The sequence below is a fragment of the Lutjanus erythropterus genome, chromosome 6 (genome assembly GCF_056507025.1).
Source record: "Lutjanus erythropterus isolate fLutEry1 chromosome 6, fLutEry1.hap2, whole genome shotgun sequence".
NCBI lineage: Eukaryota > Metazoa > Chordata > Actinopteri > Lutjaniformes > Lutjanidae > Lutjanus > Lutjanus erythropterus.
The window spans coordinates 8,519,269-8,539,335 of record NC_139322.1 but is presented as its reverse complement, the minus strand read 5'-3'; the positions used below and the strand labels follow the sequence as shown (position 1 = coordinate 8,539,335).

Below are 20,067 nucleotides of genomic sequence, written 5' to 3'. Positions count from 1 at the left end.
ACATTGTACCATTTAGGAACAACCCATTGAAATAAATGTGTAAAGTATAAAACTTTAAACTACTTAAATCAACAAAGATAACCATTACCATAAACATTTGAAAAACAAAAACAACAAATTACAGTGTTTGATCATCACTGCTTCATTTCAGTGCATGTTTTGTGTCAGTCCCCTGTGTCTTTCCTGACATGTGTTGCCATCACTTGTGGTGTTGCTGCTCAGTGCTTATGGAACTCCATGAAGCAGTTTTTTTCAGGAGTGAAGCAAAGGCAGGTGACACATTTTGTGCACTGTTATTTCACTATACCCTTACATCTAGGGTATCTGCATCTGCCCTTTTTCTCCACCCAAATAGGCCAGTGGTCAGTGTTGTGTTTGCTATAGTGATTCCATAATGGTTCACTGTTGCAGGCAACATTGCAACTTTCCATGATGGCACGTTGTTGCCTCAGGGCAACAGCTGCATTTTAACATGTATCCACTATTAAATTAGCAAATAAGTTGCATGAAACTATCAAAACTTAAAGTTTACTCACCTATTAGTGTGAAGACATTTTTTTCCAGGTGGAACAGGGACAAAAAATAACTTTTTGAGAGTCTTTTTTTGCAGCAAGATAGCAGAGCTGTCTCCTTAGAAAAAGCCCGCCAAGAAGGGTTTCAAAATCGCTTCCTGGAGGTCATGTGACAACTTAAAGCATTGTTAATGGTTCCCTATGGTTTTACCTCTTTTTTAAAGTATCGCATCATTTAAAGGGATGCATTGTGGAGATGTGACAGGGCAAAAATGGGTTTGTTGCCTGAGGGCAACATGGTACCATAGAGGGTTAATTATTTGATTTTGGAGGGCTGTGTAGACGAAGGCTGTCATGTTTCCACCCCCACAACCACAAAATGTAAAATCAAAAGTTAAATTATCTAAATAAAAATCTACTCACAGTAACTTTGCCTGTACAAATGTAAACACAGGCTCAATTAATCTGATTTCAAGGATGTAGAGGCATCAATATTAAATTGAGATAGTTTCATAATCAGTTAAAAGCTCCTTGCAGTACGTTTAAGTAAAGGATCTGAATACATCTTCCACCACCACAAACATCAGTCCGGATATCGTTGAGAGGTGCAGGTTGGTTGGAGAACTTCAGAGGCTGATGTGAGAGCGATGTGACAAAATCTCACTACAGCTGCAAAATCCTCCTCAAGGTAAGATGAGATCTGTCCTTCACTGTAACCGATTTCAAATGGTGCTAGAAACAAAAGCAGACTCTGAACACCAAAAGAAATCGGTCAACCTTGGATTGAGGACAAAGAGCTTGTGGACCGGTGGTTTGAAGGCCAGCGAGTGGTGCTTCGGGGAGTGATGCTTTCCAGGTGAAGTTGTCTCTTTCACCTGTTGTGACACTTCACAGTTCGCCCGCTGTCTGGCCAGTGAAATACACTTCCCACCCAAAGAACACTGATTTCAAATGGTGCTAGATAGATGACAATACTCTAAGCCACCATCTGAAACCAGCTTCCAAGGGGGGCACTTCTGACGGAAGGCAACCTTCTGTGGTGTAAAACACACTGAATCTAAAAAAAATAATGGAAAACAGCATTAATAATAGAAGAGAATAGGGGGAAACAATTAGCAAAAGACAATTATAACAGTTGTGGTACGGCCAGGAAACATTTCAGCTCGACTAACTGAAACAAAGATATTTTTAGAGAACATAAGTGGTTCAGATGTACCAGCAGACACACATCTAGCTTGATATCTGCATGTGTTGTAATTATTACAGAACCGAGAAAAGATACTGTAGATGTGAAGCGGTTACTGATATGGCAGCAGCCTGAGAGAAAAGCCCGGACCTCAGAGTCTGCAACACATACAAATGTTCTGATTGAAATATTTCAGTTACTGGATTTAATAAGAGAGTTTTAAATTACAACTATTAGTCGACATTTAACGGACTTGGCTGCACCAACAAAGACTAATTTAATCTAAAGATAGGTAGGTTCACGATGAGTAAATCCAGATTTAAAATTAAGCAGAGGTCTGTTGCACAATTAAAAACTAATATTTGTTTATTGCTGTAAACTGAAATTAAATATTGAGATGATTGGAGATGAGGAATTTCAGCTGCCTTGTATTCTGCAACAAAACGTTATGTTGTTTCTCAGTTTGCTACAGAATAAACAAAGCATTATACTGTTTGCTAGCTAGCTAAAAAGTAAATAAAACATTCTGGCTGCCTCTGAAAGTATGCAAGCACTAATATATCCCACAATGCAATGCGGTAATGGTGATGAAAACATAACAGACAAAAGCAGACAGTGACCAGCGCAGCTCTGTGTAACATCAGTAACAATTCAGTTTGAATATAAGTAAGGTTTTACTCTGACAGGTGTAATATATTTTTTAAATTAATTCATTGTTGCTATGAACTACCATGTTTATGTGTCTTCAACTGGCGAGGAGGCTCTCAGGAAGTGACGTTACACGTTCTCAACAGTGCGTCCGAAAAGATACATACTGCTGTTTAGTTATACAAAAGTATGTTTAACGATAGTACACATTTTGGTAAAGCAGTGCTCAGGACGTGATTTTGGACATGATGTTTGTTTGCTAAGTCAAGTCAGTTAGCTGACTTTGCCCACTCATGATGGTTAGACAGAGAATCTCTAATTCCTCCTCCTCCTCTGAGAAAAACTTGTTGGTCGAATTACTGCGGCAAAATGGCCAAATAATAGAAGATATAGAAATGGACAACAGCACAGTAAGAAAAAGAGACAACTTAAGAGCAACTGGCTGACTTTTTTTTTAAAAAATCGATCAACTGAAACAAAGAAGAGACGCATCAGAAAACTCAACTGAGTTGAGTTTTTACGTCCTTTAATGTTCTTTGAGGAACTTATTTTAAAGTTTATACCGAATCACGTTTTAAACTGAGGTTTAAAGTTTAGGTGCAACTGAAATAAATTTAATCTACATTTAGAGTAAAAATCGAAACTGATGTTTAAAAAGAGGTTTAAATTTGATCCTTGTTAGTTTTAACACAGTTTAAATGTTTGGAGCAACATAATTTAGAGTTAAACCATCATTTAATAAGGTTTAAAATGAGTCATTGTTGGTGCAGCTCTAAACACGTACTTATACAGATATCTTTTATCACTTATCTAGAACCAGATAAGGATAGGCGTGGTACACGAAGATGTCTCTTTTATAGAAAAGTTGAATTTAAATAATTGTAAGAAACATAAAAACTATTCATCACATATTACGTTTGCAGATATGAATTATGCATTAACCAAACACCCACGATAATGTGACACAAATATGCATGGCAAGGTTGACTTACATCAGATCTGTGAGAGGACACTGAAGAAGATAACAGCTGCTCGAGGCATTGTCCTACTAAGTCTTCATCTGGAGACTTTACCATTTGCAAATGGAACAATTAATTTTTAAGACAACGCCTCATTGGTCTCCATTACGCTGATGCATGAATTAGTAATGGGCACAGTAAGCGTTAAATTTGGTTGGTCTCTGTCTTATTTTTTATTTTATTTTTTTGGCTGCACAAAGGTGATGTTTCAGTGAAGCCTGACAGCATCTTGAGACTGTGAAACATAAAGCACTCTGGGATGGTTTAGGCTCGTGCCCAGAAAAGAAGTTTGATTCACTGCCCTGTTTCAGAGCAGAGCGAAGCAGATGAAGGGAGTGTGTGTGTGTGTGTGTTTCTGTGTGTGTGTGTGTGTGTGAGAGATGTAATGGAAAACCACTGAGAAAGCACCAGAACACCTCTCTCCTCGCCGCTCTCTCAATCTATTTCTCTAACACGCCCACACGACTGATCTGATACTTGATCCAAAGCTTCACGGATGTGTGAAGGGCCAAACAAGAAGAGACACACACAAAAACTCTGCCGCTGTATGTCTGTGTTTCGCATACAGGCTCACCTGCAGCAGCTCCAGACCTCGGCGAGTTCCCTCTCCTCTCTGTTGCTCGGCAGAATAGCGAGGATGATGAGCCCGCTGCTCTCCGGCAACTACGGGGGGGGAAAAAAGCAAGGAAGTGGCAGTCAATCGCTGGAGCCATGACGCACACACGCAACAACACAACAACACAATACACTGAGAGAGGGTGGGGCAAGGACAGGTAGTGGCCAGTTCACCGACTTGTTGCCAAGTGCCTCAACAAAGTACAAAACTACAAGAGCCAGACTGATATATCCGTTAGCTGATATTACCAACTGGTATCAGCCTTTCACTGCTAATAATGTCATCCAATATGTGCTGATATGAACATAATACAGATTGATTTTAATAGTTTTTAGTTTCTAAGCAGCATTTTATGTATATTAGATCCTTTCTTAACTCAAATAAAACTAGAATGTCTTATGTCAAAGCATCTTTTTCAAAAACAGTTGAGAATTGCATTATTTTTTATTTTATTTGTGCATTTGACAGGGTGATGCACAGTTCCTTTGCTGTATCAGAGTTAGCTTTAAGCTCATCTGTAATCTAGCAGCAGAGTAGGAAAAAGAGAATAATGTCTCAGCTAAACAAACCTGACACTATTATATAAAAACACAATTATGAGACAGAGCATATCCACGATACAACAACTTCAGCAACAGCAAGATTTCACAACATTAAGACACAACAACAAAACCACAATATTAAGACACAACAACAACAACAACAAAACCACAACATTAAGACACAACGTGTTTCTGTGTGATAGGAAGATGACAGGGTTGACTTTAGCCATGCTTTCATCTTGAATTTAAAACCAGCAAAGCTGTTACACTCTTAGACGAGATAATAATCATTGATCATCTGAAATTATTAGAATTTTCAACATTTTTGAAAAGATGGCAGCGAAGTTTGAGTTGCATGTATTGAAAAACAAGTCAAACAAGTCATGGGAGAAAAAAAGAGTATTATTCATAATTTCATATGAAATAAATAACATTATATGAAAGTAAGAGACTAACAATGAAGTTTAATGTCTCTCATGTTGTTTGTATATGATTCGACACATCAAAATATCCACATCTAAGAAGCTAAAATCAGAGAATTTTTACTGTTTTGTTTGTTGTTAGGTTTATTAGTTTGTCCTGCTGGTTGATTGACAGATCGATTGATTGATTTAAAGCCAAAAATGGTGAAATTCCCACCCAGTGAAGTTTTTTTTCATTAGATGCTGAATTGGTAACTGCGTACACACTGTGAATGGTAGTATATCGTTCTTTATTTTAAGATTGAAGCCTACTAATAACCCCCATTTTTACATGTAACTGTAATGTCTGTCTTATAATACAGTTACACTTTTTTGCATCCAGATTTTGTTGATAAAAAATATCATCACTTACATCAATATCAGAATAATTTTACTCCCTAAATATCAGTATCGGCCCCAAAAATCCAGTATCGGTCAGGCCCTAAAAACCACCGAACCGTTTCTAAAATCTAATTCCTTGACTTTTTGCATGCAGGTGAAAGCACAACTGATAATTCATTGTCTTTCCTCGAATCACTCCTGAACACACACACACACACACACACACACACACACACACACACACACACACACACACACACACACACACACGCAGCCTGCCTTCATTTATTCATGTTTACAATGACAATTCCCATAAATACGACTCGTCTTGAACCTGATTAAAGCCAAATGAGGGAAGCCTAGCCCCGGCCTCCAAACATCAGATGCTATTTACTTTGATTCTCGCAGTAATCCCCGCAGCACTCACAAGTTCTTATCAGGCGTCAGATGTTTGTGTGTGAGGGTGTATAAGGCTACATATGTATGTGTGTGTGTGTGTGTGAGTGCGTGTGTTTGCACTGTAGCCAGAGTGACGACTCGGATCAGAGGGCCTGTCTGTCCGTAGGTGTCTGGTTCCTTCGCCTGGCTGGCTCAACCCAACCCCTGTCAGTTTTCTTTTTCGGGTTGTTTGTTGCTTGTGTGCCACTGGACCTGTTGTGTAATGCTTATAAAAGATTTAAAGGGACAGGAGGCCTTCAGAGGGCGTTCGACGACAGGATCAGGAAGGAGACTGTGAAGCACCCTGGGGAAACCCACGGGGGGTGAATATCCTCACAGCGGTCCTTTTTTTTTTTTTTAGAGAGAAATTAAAGGAATATAATCTCCTCAGAAAATCGCTGAGTGAGTAAACTGCAGCCAAACATGCAAAATAAGCAATTTGTTGGCTTGCAGCTGTGCTGTATGAAATACTACCAAGTTAAAGGGACAGTTCAGGTTGTATGAAGGTACTTAGACATAGTCAGTGTATTAGCTGCAGTAGATGGAGGTCAGCACACCCACAGTGTGGAGATGCAGAGAGGAGCACTAGCAAGGAAGCTAAGCAATGAACTGCTGTGGACAGGGTCACCAACAAAATGAATTTTAGCCACCAAACAGAACAAAATCAGTTTAAGTGTAAACTATATTTTCACAGCCTTAATTTGCCATCAGACAGCTTTTTCTGACAGAAAACCGCTGCTACAGAAGCCAAAAATCGTTCTCTCCGAATGAAACCAAACTCCATGGTCAAAATCAATAATTTTACCTCGCAGAGCACATAAGTTTCTGGTCTACCGCTGCCTTGATCTGTTTCTTTGTTTGTGTTATTGTGAGACTTCTGTGTTTTAAAAGGTTAGTTCGGAATCACCAAAATCAAATAACAACACAAACAAACTAACAGATGGAGGCAGTGATAGACCAATGACTCCTGTTTTCTGTGAGGTAAAATGACTGATTTCATTTATAGAGTTTGGCTGGCTTGGAGAGAGTGATATCTGACTTACATGACAGTGGTTTTCCGTTGGAAAAGGCAAGGTAAAGCAGTGAGAACATTGTAAATATAGCATACACATAAAATGATATTGATTTTTTATGTGGACCTTTCTGAAGTGGTGAAAATACTTTTTGTTTCTGTCCCCGTTCACATTAAAAAGGTCCACCTTAATAACAAAACAAAAGAAATCAGTTTAAGAGTACGCTATAGTGAGAAGATTTCACCACTTTCTTTGCCGTCAGAGCCTTCTTCAACGTGAAACTGCTATTATAGAAGCCAAATATGTCTCTCTTCAAACCAACGAAACTCCATAGCTGATATTAGTAATTTTACCTCGCAGACCACAGGCATTGCTGGAGTGTTACGACTGCACAATTAATCAAAATTATGCAATATGGCCAAACGCAATATCAAAATTGCAAAAGGTGCAATTTTCATGAAGGGGAAAATGTGTGAGAAAACACAATTATAATAATGAGGTACTTCAGAGCTGCAGAGATGTCTGGCCTACAAATCTTGTCCTCCAAATGCAAGAAAACAAGTTTGATTGGTACAGACCCCAACAAATGTCACATTATCATGATTTTAAGTGTTTTCCACTGAAAATGAAAAGTGTTATGCAAATATGACCATTCCCACTAATTGTGAATCATATCACGATTGCGATATCTGTCAAAATAACTGAAGGTTTTTTTCCCACCATATTGCGCAGCCCTAGTTTGTGTTATTGTGTCACTTTGATGTTTTAAAAGGTTTGTTGAGATTCACCAAAATCAAACTATAACACAAACAAACTAACGGATCGATGCAGCAGTGAACCAGCAACTCACGTGTTTGTTTGAGGTAAAATGACTGATTTCACTCATGGAGTTTGGTTGACTGATATTTGGCTTATAATAACGGTGGTTTTCCCACAGAAGAGGCTGTTCGACAGCATTGTAAAGCTGTGAAATTATTTAAATACAGCGTACACTTAAAGTGATACAGATCTTTTTAGATGGACATTTTTACGTAGCTAAAATACCTTTTGTTTATCCACAGCAGCACGTTGCTTAGCTTCAGCGCTGATACTCCTCTCTGCTTCTCAGAGCTGGGGTCCTGCAGAACGCCATCTACTGTAGGTGACAGACTGACAATTGATAAGTACGTCATACAACCCCACATTAAATAAGCAGAACTATCCATTTATAATACACGCGTATTTAAACAGAAAAAAAAAATACATGTATCATAAATCAAAAGCTGGAATACTGTGCTCCTGCCTCTGATTGCGTGCCAACATTACTCCGTGTGTTGATGTGTAGTCTACGCAGAACTGTAGTGTTAATCATTTATAAGGAATAACTTCCCGAAGCAGTGAGGTGACTGGGAGAATACCGATGCTAAGAATCATCTTGCTCTTTACAAAGGAAGAATAAACAGACAGTGGTAGTACACAGCATATTAAACCATCAGCACATTTAGAAGAGAGCCAGCGAGGGAGAAAGAGAGAGAAAGACGCTGAGTGTGGAAGCAGGAGCTGCAATGCAGACCGCGGGCAGCCACACATGCTCTTGCATCATCTCAGAAAGAAAACGTGGCTTCTTTCGGACGTTGGACTTCCAGCCAGGAGGAGAACGAGAAGATCTCTCCTCCTGTCTGGGGATTTAAAATCCTTCCTGCGGTTGCCAACCTCGTCGCAGGTATCAAGAGTGTCAGGCCCGAACACCGTACACAAGATGCTGAGCAGCTCTCTGACAGTTCACACCGAACAGGGAGGCCGGGCTAACATTTGATTTTACAGGCCTCATTGTTTCCTATAATTTTCTAGGAAACAAGCGATATATCGCTGTAAATGTGTTTGAAGATTCCTGAAGGTACAACGTAACTCACAAGTTTCATAATGATACAATATTATATCAGCTCTCTGGACAATTTGCCAAAATCGTAAAGTCAGTCATGATATGATTCTGATTCAAATCGTTTCAGGGGTCTGCGATCGATATCAGACAATAATATACATCCATGTAACACATTCAGTTACGTTTATGTCAACTCACAAACTACATTAGAGCTACAACGATTATTAATCAATTACTCCATTAATTGACATCTATTCTGATAATCGATTAATCCGTTTGAGTCTTTTTTTTTGTTTTGTTTTCTGGTTTCTTTACTCCTCTCTGACAGTAAACTGAATGTCTTTGGCTTGTGGACGAAACGAGACATTTGAGGACGTTAAGTTGGACTTGCAGTTGCAGCCCTAAACTGAATTACGATTCAACAATTTTCTGACAGAACTCTTACAGACATTTGCGACACAGACATGCCATGGGAATTTTCAAAATAAAGGTGAATCCTAGAGGTGATCATATAGATCGATTTTTTCACTTTGCATCGATCATATTCACTGAACATTGAATTGATACAATATATTGTTACACTCCTAAAGGGGATCAGAGTCCGACTGATACTGGATTTTTGGGGCCGATGCCAATACCGATATTAGGGATTAACAGACTCTGATATCAATATATCAGTCAATATTCTTCATTTTTATATATATGAAATCCAAAACAACATCACTGCACTGAAACAGTTAACTTTCACCAGTATTTTTAAAAAATTCTAAATAGCTATGAATAAAAAACACAAATAGACTAACTTGATTAAAGGAGCAGTTCACCCCCAAAAATCATTTTTTTCTCCTCCTGTCTGTGGTGTTGTTTATCCAACTAGTTTTGGAGATATCGGCCGTAGAGATGTCTGCCTTCTCTCCAGTATAATGGGACTAAATGGTACTCAGTTTGTGGTGCTCAAAGCAACAAAAAATACATTTGAAAAAATCAACAGCAGTGTCTCTTTCCAGAAATCCTGACCGGGTTACTCAAGATAATCCACAGATATTGTTGTGGGCAGTTTCATGCAGGAACGATTTTCTTTCTAATAGAGAGCACCACAAACTGAGTACCATTTAGTCCGATAGATTTGAGAGAAGGCAGGCATCTCCATGGCCGATATCTTCAAAACTCTGCAACTCACACTGAAACTATCTACATGGATGAACAGTATTACAGGCTAGAAAAAAAAAGACGTATTTTTGATTTTGGGATGAACTGTCCCTTTAAGAGAAAGAACAAAAACACATTAAAAAAACGCCTTTACAACTAAAAAAATACAAAAATTAAAACAATACCCATTATGTTCAGTAAAAAAAAAACTGTTCAAAATATATGCTGATACCGAAGGTGCACAGCGGGTCACATGCAAGGTTTGTCTACAGGCAAACATATGTAGAATCAAATTTTCCAACAAATATTTACTGAGGTCTAAATGGATCTCTGTCAGTTTTTCTAAGATTTTCTAAGATTTAAGCAGTTCTTTGACGGAAAGTTCACGTGTTACAAGGGCTTTAACCTGAACCCGGACATATAACAATTACAAGGTTTAAAAACTGTTAAAAAATAATATTTTTAATGCACTGGTATTGGATCAGTAAACAGTATTAGTGAAAAAGCAAAGTTCAGTACTGTAGTGAAATCCCAACACTATGATATACGTTATGTTTAAGTCAAGCACTTCAATATGTTTATGTCGTCTGTTTAAAGACCCGTCTAGACAGTCTCAGACTTGTTTTTTTTCTTAAGCGTCTCAGAGTGAAATAAATGTTTTTGTTGAAAGAATGAGAATGAGTGATTCCTATTTTAGCAAGAATCAGAACATCTCTATACCTCTTTATAAACTTAATGCTGAATTAATATCCTAGGTCCTGTCAACAGCTCACATTTCAATGCTCTTTTTAGGAATCTTGTAAGGAAACTATTAGGAAATTACGGTACCAGTTAAACAATGCAATGTGGAGCTGCAATGACTAATCGATTATTAATTGACTATCAAATTAATTGTCAACTATTTTAATAAGCAATTAATCATTTTGAGTCTTTTTTTTTTTATTAAAAAATGCCCAAATTCTCCAACTGCAACTTCTCAAATGTGAATATTTTCTGGTTCTGGATCATTTTCTGATGATCAATGTTTTTCATCTTTGTCTGACATTCTATGGACCAAACAACTAACTGATCTATAGAGATAAAGATTGAGAGATTAATCAACAATGAAAATAATTATTACAGGAGAGACTTGAAAAACAGGTGCAAACATGCATGTTTGCTGTTTTTCGAGTCTTTTCTGTACAAGACTGTGACAGGATTAATTAATTAATTGATTGAGAAAATAATCAACAGATTACTCGACAATGAACATAAGTATTAGTTGCAGAACTAGTGTGACACAGAGGCCCGAGGCTGGCCTCCTGCATTATTAGAGACGGGTATGAATAAAAATGTCAGCATTGGCCGGACGTTAAATATCACCTCACACAAGAAGCACAGGAAACAATTAACAGCTCAACCCATAAAAACACAAAAAACCAATCAGATGTTGACCACCAGCTGCTTGCAAGCCAATAAAGTGCTGCTGTGCAGCTCATGAAGCCAGGGGAACTCTGTTCATCCAATGAGAAGCCGGCTTGAGTCATACTAATAAAGCTGCCACAATGAATATAATTGATAAACACATTTAAGAGGAAGCTGTATCATTTGCAATGGTTTACAGGATGAGTAATTCCCTCACTCTTAAAATAATTCTGTACACAGTATTGTACCCTTGACCTTTTTTTTTTTTTCACATTTTCCTATCTTTTTCTGCTCTGCATCAAATGTTTTATGGTCATGGCTCGGTTCCAGGCTTACGCTATTTATATAAGGATTTTCAGAAAACATCAATGGAGAGAGGGAGTGAACAGGAAATTCACTTCCGGAACCAGAGCTGCTGAAAAAGCAGGTGGTCGCTGTTAATCCTTACCCAACCGATATCTGTCTGGGTCTAGAAGGGACTATGTAATTTCGAATTAATTCTTGGAAAAGTTGGAGTAAACTGTTCCACTGGCTCCAGTTAATTCATTCAGATTAACTACTGGTCCAGCTGGTGCACAGCAGGTCACATGCAAATTTGTCCAACCTGCCACCACCTGCTTTTATAAACTTAAGGCAACTAACTTAACTCCAATCATGTCTCTGCACACAATTCAAAGCCCTTAATGAAACTATTAGGAAATTACGCTACCAGTTAAACAATGCATTACCAAGGCAGGTATAGATAAAAACGTCAGCATCGGCTTGACATTAATGTATGATAATCACTTCACAAAAGAAACACATGCAACAATTAACACTATATTATCAGCTCAACCCATGCAAACACACATGGCATTCATGTATCCATGGAAAAGTGTTTCTACAACTGCAAACCCTTTGTATAAGACAACAGCGCTTCTCAACCAATCAGATGTTGACCTCCAGCTGCTTGCTTGCACTAAGCCAATAAAGCGCTGCTGTGCAGCTCGAGGAGGCAGGGAAGCTCCTCCCATCCAATGAGAACCCAGCTTTGGCACGATGGCCTGTGATGCAGCAGCTTTAGGAAGTCCACTGCATGTGAACTGGAGAGAAGCCAAAGCAGAGTCACCAAGAGAGCAAGGTAAACAACTTCTCTCGTCTCTCTCCCCTCCTCTCTTTCATTATCTCCTCCTTTTCCCTCTCTGTCTGATCCTGAGCCATGACATTTAGCCCCTCCTGTTGTTCCCTTTCTCCAAGAGACACACAGATAGAGAGATAAACAGATAGAAAAAGGGAGAGATACAAGCTGGTTGAAGAGAGGTCCAGCCCAGAAATGACTGCGTCACCCTCTCTGTCTCTCCTAACTACGCAGAAACAAATGTATCTTGGGAAGTGATGAATCCCTGTGGCACTGGAGGGTGAAAACAAATCACATGATAAAAAAGTGCCACTAGCCTCTGAGCCGATCTGTTATCTGATGGCAACATACAACTGGATCCCAACCAGTGTGCCTTCATACACGCCTGCCTCTGTCTTCTCTTCAACTCAACCAAGAGTTAACCACAACAAGTAGGCCGACAGTTCGAACATGGACACATATACGCACTACATGTATGTGCGGACGTAGTGCCACAGCCCTTTTTCAACAAAGAACTCATCCTGTAATCTTTGAAGGCTGCTGTAATATCCACCTGGCTGCATCTTTACACACGCCCATATGATGATGATGGTGTATTAAACATATAACGCTGTTGTATAACAGGTCAGACGGCACCATGCACGACTGTATTCACCTATTCGCTCAAATGTAATCAGCCGTATTCCTCGAGGTGATGGTGGGGAAAAAAGCGATGTTCGAATACCTTGATAATTCTCGACAAACCACTCCTGATATTAAGGATCTTCCGGAAAATTCTTTTGTTAACCCCTTTGTCGCACCTCTGGCCAGCACCCGGCACACACGCCTTTACCATGCCATCAAAACAAGACCTCGAGAAACTGTGCCACATCTCTCAGCATCCATGTTGAAACTCCCGATACTATACAGCGCACACACACACGCAGACACACACACGCAGACACAGACACACACATATAGTAGCGACAGGCAGAGCAGATCAAAACTACCAAGGAGGAGGAAGAGGAAGAGGAGGAGAAAAGCCGAGGTTGTCCGAAACCATTGTGTCGACTTCAGGTGAAAAACTCGATGACTCTGTGGCTTCTGTTTCTCCTGACATGAAAAAGTGACGTAGCAACTAATCCAAAATCTCTCTGACTTGCTCTCCCTCCCTCTCTGTATCTCCCGCGCTCTCCCTTTTCTGCTTCAAACACACACGCACTTCTTTATTTTCATCTTGTTGCAACAGCATTAAGACTATGAGACTGCCACTTCCAACTGACACAGAATATACACAGAAAACAGAGCAGCACACGCACGCACGCACAAGCCGTGCACATGCGCGCATGATCACGCTATTCCTCTGCCCGAGTGTGACGCAGCACTTAATTCTCTGTGCTTTTATACCACTGTTGTGGCTATACAACGCAACTTCTTGATCAAGCTGAGCCACAAACACACTTGCTAGCTGCCACACAAGGCGAGTGAGCATGAGCAGACTGCAGTTTAAAGGGACCCTACCACCACGGCTCCCTGTCCCCCACTCTGTGTGACGCTGCCGTGTCCCCATTTCCCCCCTACGTCCCCTTATAATTGGGTCTCTCTCCCTCTCTCCCTCGCTGCCCTCCTCTCCTCTCTGGCGCTCTCCTCTCTGCTCTCGGCTAGAGACGCACTCTGGCTCCTCTGTCTGCGAGGCTGAGCTGACTGAGTCTCCTCGATCACCTGACAACCCACTGGTTTTAAAGGCACATCACCAGCTTATGTATCAGTTGCATAAGCACTCAGATGGTCTTTTAGCTTTTTTTTTTTTTTTTTTTTTTTAAATACAGTCTAATGAGGGATTCCACTCATCGCTGAATCTGCACCAAAGGGAATATTTACGTGCTGCTCTTATGTGATTCTTTTGTTAATACCCAAACGTTGGTTACTATAGTGATTTCTGACGCAGAACACATTGTGTTCCTTGCTCAGTCGTACTACTTTTTCCTCCAGAGTAGGGCAAGCATTGAAAAAGAATTTACAGTGAGAGGTGATTGACCGTCACGACCACACTCTGACACTTTAACACGAATACGCCGACCACATGTACTTCCTCTTTCCGTTCTAGGTGCTTCCTACTACAGCTCTGCCCTGAAGGAAACGCAGAGTGCACTGTCTGATCCACTGTTTCTGTTCAAAATAATACTTTTATCCAGTTAAACTAATCATTAATCTTGTAAAATGACAGGGAGATTAAAAAAACATTACGGAAAACTAATATAATCTTTAAGCAAAGCGCACTGTGTTAAGTATGAACCAGGAATGTAGCTGTTCCTTTAAAAGGTCTGTGTTCCTGTCTTATAAATAGTCTGTTTTGGTTCAGTCAAACATTAGCAGAGTTTATTTTAAGAATTTGGGGCCTTTCAGTTTTAGCTGATAGTTCACATACCTTTATCAGATGAGTCTTCATTTGCAAATCAGACAATGGAGCTGAGGAGAAGATGAAAGAACAAAAACAAGTTTTAGTGTGCAAAACTTACAACAACAACAAAAAAACACACTAAAAATCATCAATCATTGAACTAATCTTTTTAAGTTATGACATGGATATTATTTCAGATAAATGTGGAACACTCCATTACTCAAGACACTTTGGCTGGAATGATTAACATCGCAGCCTTGTGAATAACAGGCCTCATAACAGAAACTTTGTCAGCTTTGGATGACATTCAGGGTTTTTTTATTACAGAAACACATTCCTTAACTTCATTTAGGGAAAAAAAATATCTTGTCTAAGGATTTCTCTGTTGGACATTGTTTTATTTCTGTCACATTCCTTTTGTATGAAAAGTGTTGTAAAAATAAAGTCTGATTCATTGATTGATAGAACAGGAATTTACCAACAGTGGAACGAGTTCTTAAAATCTGTACTCAAGTAGGATTGTTAGATTATTAAACTATTACCCAATTATAGGTATAATTATTGTCTGTGTGGCCTGATTTTTATTGTCCCATTTCTGATCAGATAACCTTATTGGCTACAAAAATTTAGATGATATTAATTCAATTCACGTACATTCTAAAAACAGACCCAGGCACGACACAACGAGTGCCGACTGAAGAATCAAGTTTACAGTTCTAGTTGGGACTTGTTAAGTTAAGATACGAGGTGTGAGATAGTACTTTACTTGCGTTTTTCTTTCTTTTTTTAGGAAGTAATACCTTGCTTGTTTTCATGTATTTGCAAAGCACTTTGTAACTTGTTTTTGAAAAGTGTAATACAAACAAACTTATCATTATTATTGTTATTATTATTACCAGAACAACAAAGAACAAAACAGTATACTAGGATTATTTTATGTACAACAACATCCATAACTAGTCTGGGAAAAGGTTGATCCAATATAAGAAAATCTGAATCTATTACGGTAAAAGGTCTAAAACATGTCAAATCAGCCTATTTGTGTTTATGCAGCTTCGGCTACAATGCTGGAAACAGTCTGCGGCAGGGCAATAACAGGAACAAACTCGGTTCTGTCTCTTTTATGAGCTTGTCTGTTCTCAACAAGGCTGTGCCTATTAGGTCTGTCTGCATTTCGGCAGCATAAAGTCCCCTTTATATGCTAAGCTGAAATAAAAGCTTTGTCTCAGTTAACAAAAGGTAAACAAAGTCTTTGCTAACTCGCCACCACCACCACCACACCTATTTATTACAGAGATATATGACAATGTGCGCATTCAACAAGTGTCTTCATAAATAATTCAACATTTTTTAAAAAACTTGGAAGAATACTCCCACAGGGGACGACGTTTATTCCAAACATCACAACTGTTGGCTGAAACTCAAGTGTTGGAACTGCAGCCAACTACATTTTGAGAATATTTCCTGTGCTGCAGTGCGGTTTCACTGACCGCCTAAACCCTGTAGTTTTACATCAGATATTTCAAAGGCTTGGTTGAGCTATGAAAGGGATAGTTTGCATTATTTGATGTATGGTTACTCACCGGTTGTCAGTGTATATGCTACAGAAGATGCCAGTTGGCCTCCTCCAGTTTGAAGAGGCAGAGAAGAGCACCAGCACAGAAATTAATGTACTGCTGTGGACAGGGTCAGCAGCAATAAAATATTTTATCTACTTAAAAAAGGTCCCGATAAAAAAAAAAAACTAAATCAGTTTAAGCGTGTGCTATATTAAGAATTTTCACTGCTTTACTTTTCTGTCAGACAACCTTTTCTGACTGCTGTTATATCAGCCATACTCCATAAACAAAATCAGTAATTTTATCTCACAGTTGCTACACTGCTGCTGCCTTGATCTGTTAGTTGGCTTGTGTTATTGTGTAGCTTCAGTGAACTAAACTAACCTTTTAAAACACCAAAGTCACACAGTAACTCAAACAAACTAACAGTTTGGGGGAACCGAACACCGGCAACTCCTTTGTTCTGCAAGGTAAAATTACTGATTTTATCTATGGAGTTTGGTGGGCTTGGAGAGTGCAATACTTGGCTTATAAAACGGCTGATTACTGTCAGAAAAGGCTGTCTGTGGGCAAAGTAAAACTGTGGAAATATTCCAAATATGACATACACTTAATTGATACTGCTTTTTCTTAGAGGCAGACCTTTCTTTAAGTGCGTAAAATACCTTTTCTTGCTGACCCTGTCCACAGCAGTACAATGCTTAACTTCTGTGCTGGTGCCTCATGCTGCTTCTCCAAAACTGGCGGTGTGTCGATCAGCATCATCCTAAATAAATTACTCCAAACTATCCCTGTAAAGCACAAACCATCCCTCTGTTTCGATGTATTAAATGTTCCATTATCCTCCCGTTACGAGTCGAGATTTTTATCTTGCATTTCATGTGGCTGTAAATTTTCCTTCCCTAAAGCGGTTGTAGTTCGTGATGTCCTAATTCCCCACCGGAGCCGGGGGATACGGAGCCCACAGCTTCACCTTACAGGACTCAGAAAGGAGAGCATTGGTAAAAGAATCAGCTTTCACCCTGCAGCTATATGGGAAATGTAAGGGATCTGAGGGATCAAAGCATGTTTGCTCTGAGCAGACTGGTGGATGCTGGTGGTATCGATCGGAGCATTGAGGTCTATCTGCTCTTCTAGGATGAAGACGTCCTCAGTCTATATGTGCATCCTATGCAACAACAGCACTAAAGAAGAGAAATGCAAGTTGAGCACTTAGCTCTGTTCGGTGCTACGTTTTCTGCTAAGATGATTGGATGAAAGATTAACGTTTTAAACTGTATTACTCTGCACGCTATATCAAATAACCGAGGGTCTCTTTATACTGAATGCTGTCATAAGCCTGCTGTGGTTCTACTATATCCATACCCAATCATTACAGATATTCCAGCATTGCTGATGAACTGGGAATTATTCTTTTTTCCAACATACCGCAGCCTGTTGTCCTCTAATAAGACTGTGGCAGTGGTTTGTATTTATGCTGACAGACACAAGCTAAGGCTTTAAAGATTCGTCCAAGTGCTGGGCCTTCCTGTCTGCTATTTATGCTCCTCATCCAGTGGGCAGTGTGTTAATTTTAGCCATGTCATCTATCAGCCATGCCTGTTCCACTTCCTAAACCTTAATCCCTCCCTTGGAAAGGTGCCCAGTCAGCTCCATTGATATTGTTTTTGGCTGTATTGGGAACAATGGGCAAAGCTCCTGAATGCACCCACACATACATTTAAACAAACAAAAAAAAGGTTATGTTTTTATAGTGTTTTATTGAAAATAAAAGGCATAATATGCAACATTTTCCCTTACACACATAATCCCTTTCAGTCGTCATTTAAAGGGACAGTTCATCTCCAAATCAAAAATACATATTTTTCCACTGGCGTATCGTACCATTTATGCATCTAGATTTTTTTGGTGTGAGTTGCAGATTTATGGAGCTATCAGCTGTAGAGACGTCTGCCTTCTCCCCAGTATAATGGAACTACATGGAACTCAGCTTGTGGTGCTCAAATCACCAAAAAATGCATATGAAAAATTCAAAACCAGTGTCTCTTTTCAAAAACTACAACCCTGTTACTTAAGATAATCCACAGACCACAGATCTTTCTTGTAGAAATAAAGTAATTCCGGTAGATTCTACTGCAGAGAGAAAGAAGTTCCGTGGATTATCTTGAGGAACCGGATCATGATTTTTTTTTCAAATGTGTTTTCTAGAGTTTTGAGCACCACAAGTTGAGTGCCATTTAGTCGAGTAGTCGGTACATTGGATCTCCACGGCCAAACTCTGCAACTCACACCAAAAAATCCTAGATGGATAAACAACACTACAGGTAAAAAAAAAAAAATGCGTATTTTAGATCATGGCGAGAACTGTTTCTTTAAGACCCAGTCAAAGCATGTGGTGGTGTCTGTATCTGAGAGAAAGTCCCTTCCCTCTGCCTGTATTTCCTTATTTTCTCATTATTTTCCTGTGCTCAGGACGCTTTACCAACCCAAAACATCAGTGTTTGATGCCCGGGGAATGAGACTCAATAATCAGCTGTCTTTTACTGGTGCATTTACGAACAGCTCGGACAAATCCCACTGATTCTGCCTTTAAACAGTGTGATCTTTTTCTATTATTACCTGGATTGCGGTTACCACTCAGAAGGATGCAAACAGGCTCTCTCTGGGGGATGTGTTCCAACATCACGCACTGTGATGAAAAAGTAGCCTCTGACAGCTTTATCCTCGGCAGGTCCTGAGAAAATCCGAGGCATTATTATTTTGAGACATGTCAAACATACATAACAGTGAATTGAAACACTGATAGTATTTAACGAAACATAGATTTAAGTTAACGTTGTTTTTTTGTTTTTTTCACCTGCCTGGTTGGGCAAGTGGGTCAGAAATCTACTAAACTTGATTGTGATGTTTAATCTAGGGCTGCAATATCTATAAAATGTCAGAATATAGTGAAAAATGTCCATCCCAGTTTTACAAAGTTCAAGCCTGTGTCTTTAAATGTCTAATTTTTGTCAATCTAAAATTCAAAAATATTCAGATTAATGTGATAATGAGAAAAGCTTGCAGTCTCCATATTAGAGCAGCTGAAAACAGCATTTTCTTGAATTTTGCATAAAAATTACTTTAAGGATTAACTGATCATCAGCTCAATAGAGTAATTATTGTTTGGCCAGATTTACTTGCCCAACATGGTATTTTACTTGCATGGTCAAGCATTATTGTTGAGCCCTGCGAAGTCAGAGAAAAGTGACCTTTGTACAGATATCACACTTTGATGCTGTGCAACTGCAGATTTCTATAATTTTGGTTGTGTAACTGCAGACCACACCCTTCCCTTAAACAATGCAAATATGCAGCAGGCCGGCTGTTTTTAAGCTATGACTTTTTGACAGCATTTGATATAATCAGTGAGCAGCTGCCCTGTTGTGCCATTCATCCTAAATGTTGATGCCTGTGTTTGCTGTTCTGGCTCTTACCTTTTGCAGAAAGTTGAAAGCAAGACCTGATTTCCCTCTGTGAAAAGACGAATAGCAGTATTTATCTGGAAGGCAAGCAATTTCAATTAGTAAGCATAACTGTATTGATTATTTCCCAATATATCTATTTCCTTAGAGTCTGTTCTATCACACCGTTGAACCACTTTTTCTCTTACTGTGCCTCTGAAGCAGTCAGCAAATCAATTGGTCAACCGACTGCAGTCACTTCGGAAGTTTTGACGTCAGGAGATGTCAGGCCATGTTTTTCCAAAGCACAACATGTGCCAGTCAGTCCCTCTGTCAACAAAGTTATGAGGAACAAAATTAATAATAAAAAAATAATA

The 20,067-nt window shown here is 39.2% G+C and overlaps 1 long non-coding RNA gene across 1 annotated transcript; it reads right to left on the bottom strand.

Moving 5' to 3' along the window:
- Window positions 1-622: 622 nt before the first annotated feature.
- Window positions 623-19,047, bottom strand: LOC146324811 (uncharacterized). The gene is made up of 4 exons (XR_014770685.1): window positions 18,867-19,047; window positions 14,716-14,756; window positions 3,940-4,028; window positions 623-1,569 (listed from the first exon to the last, which is right to left on the bottom strand). It is a non-coding gene; the product is annotated as an uncharacterized LOC146324811 (long non-coding RNA).
- Window positions 19,048-20,067: the final 1,020 nt, after the last annotated feature.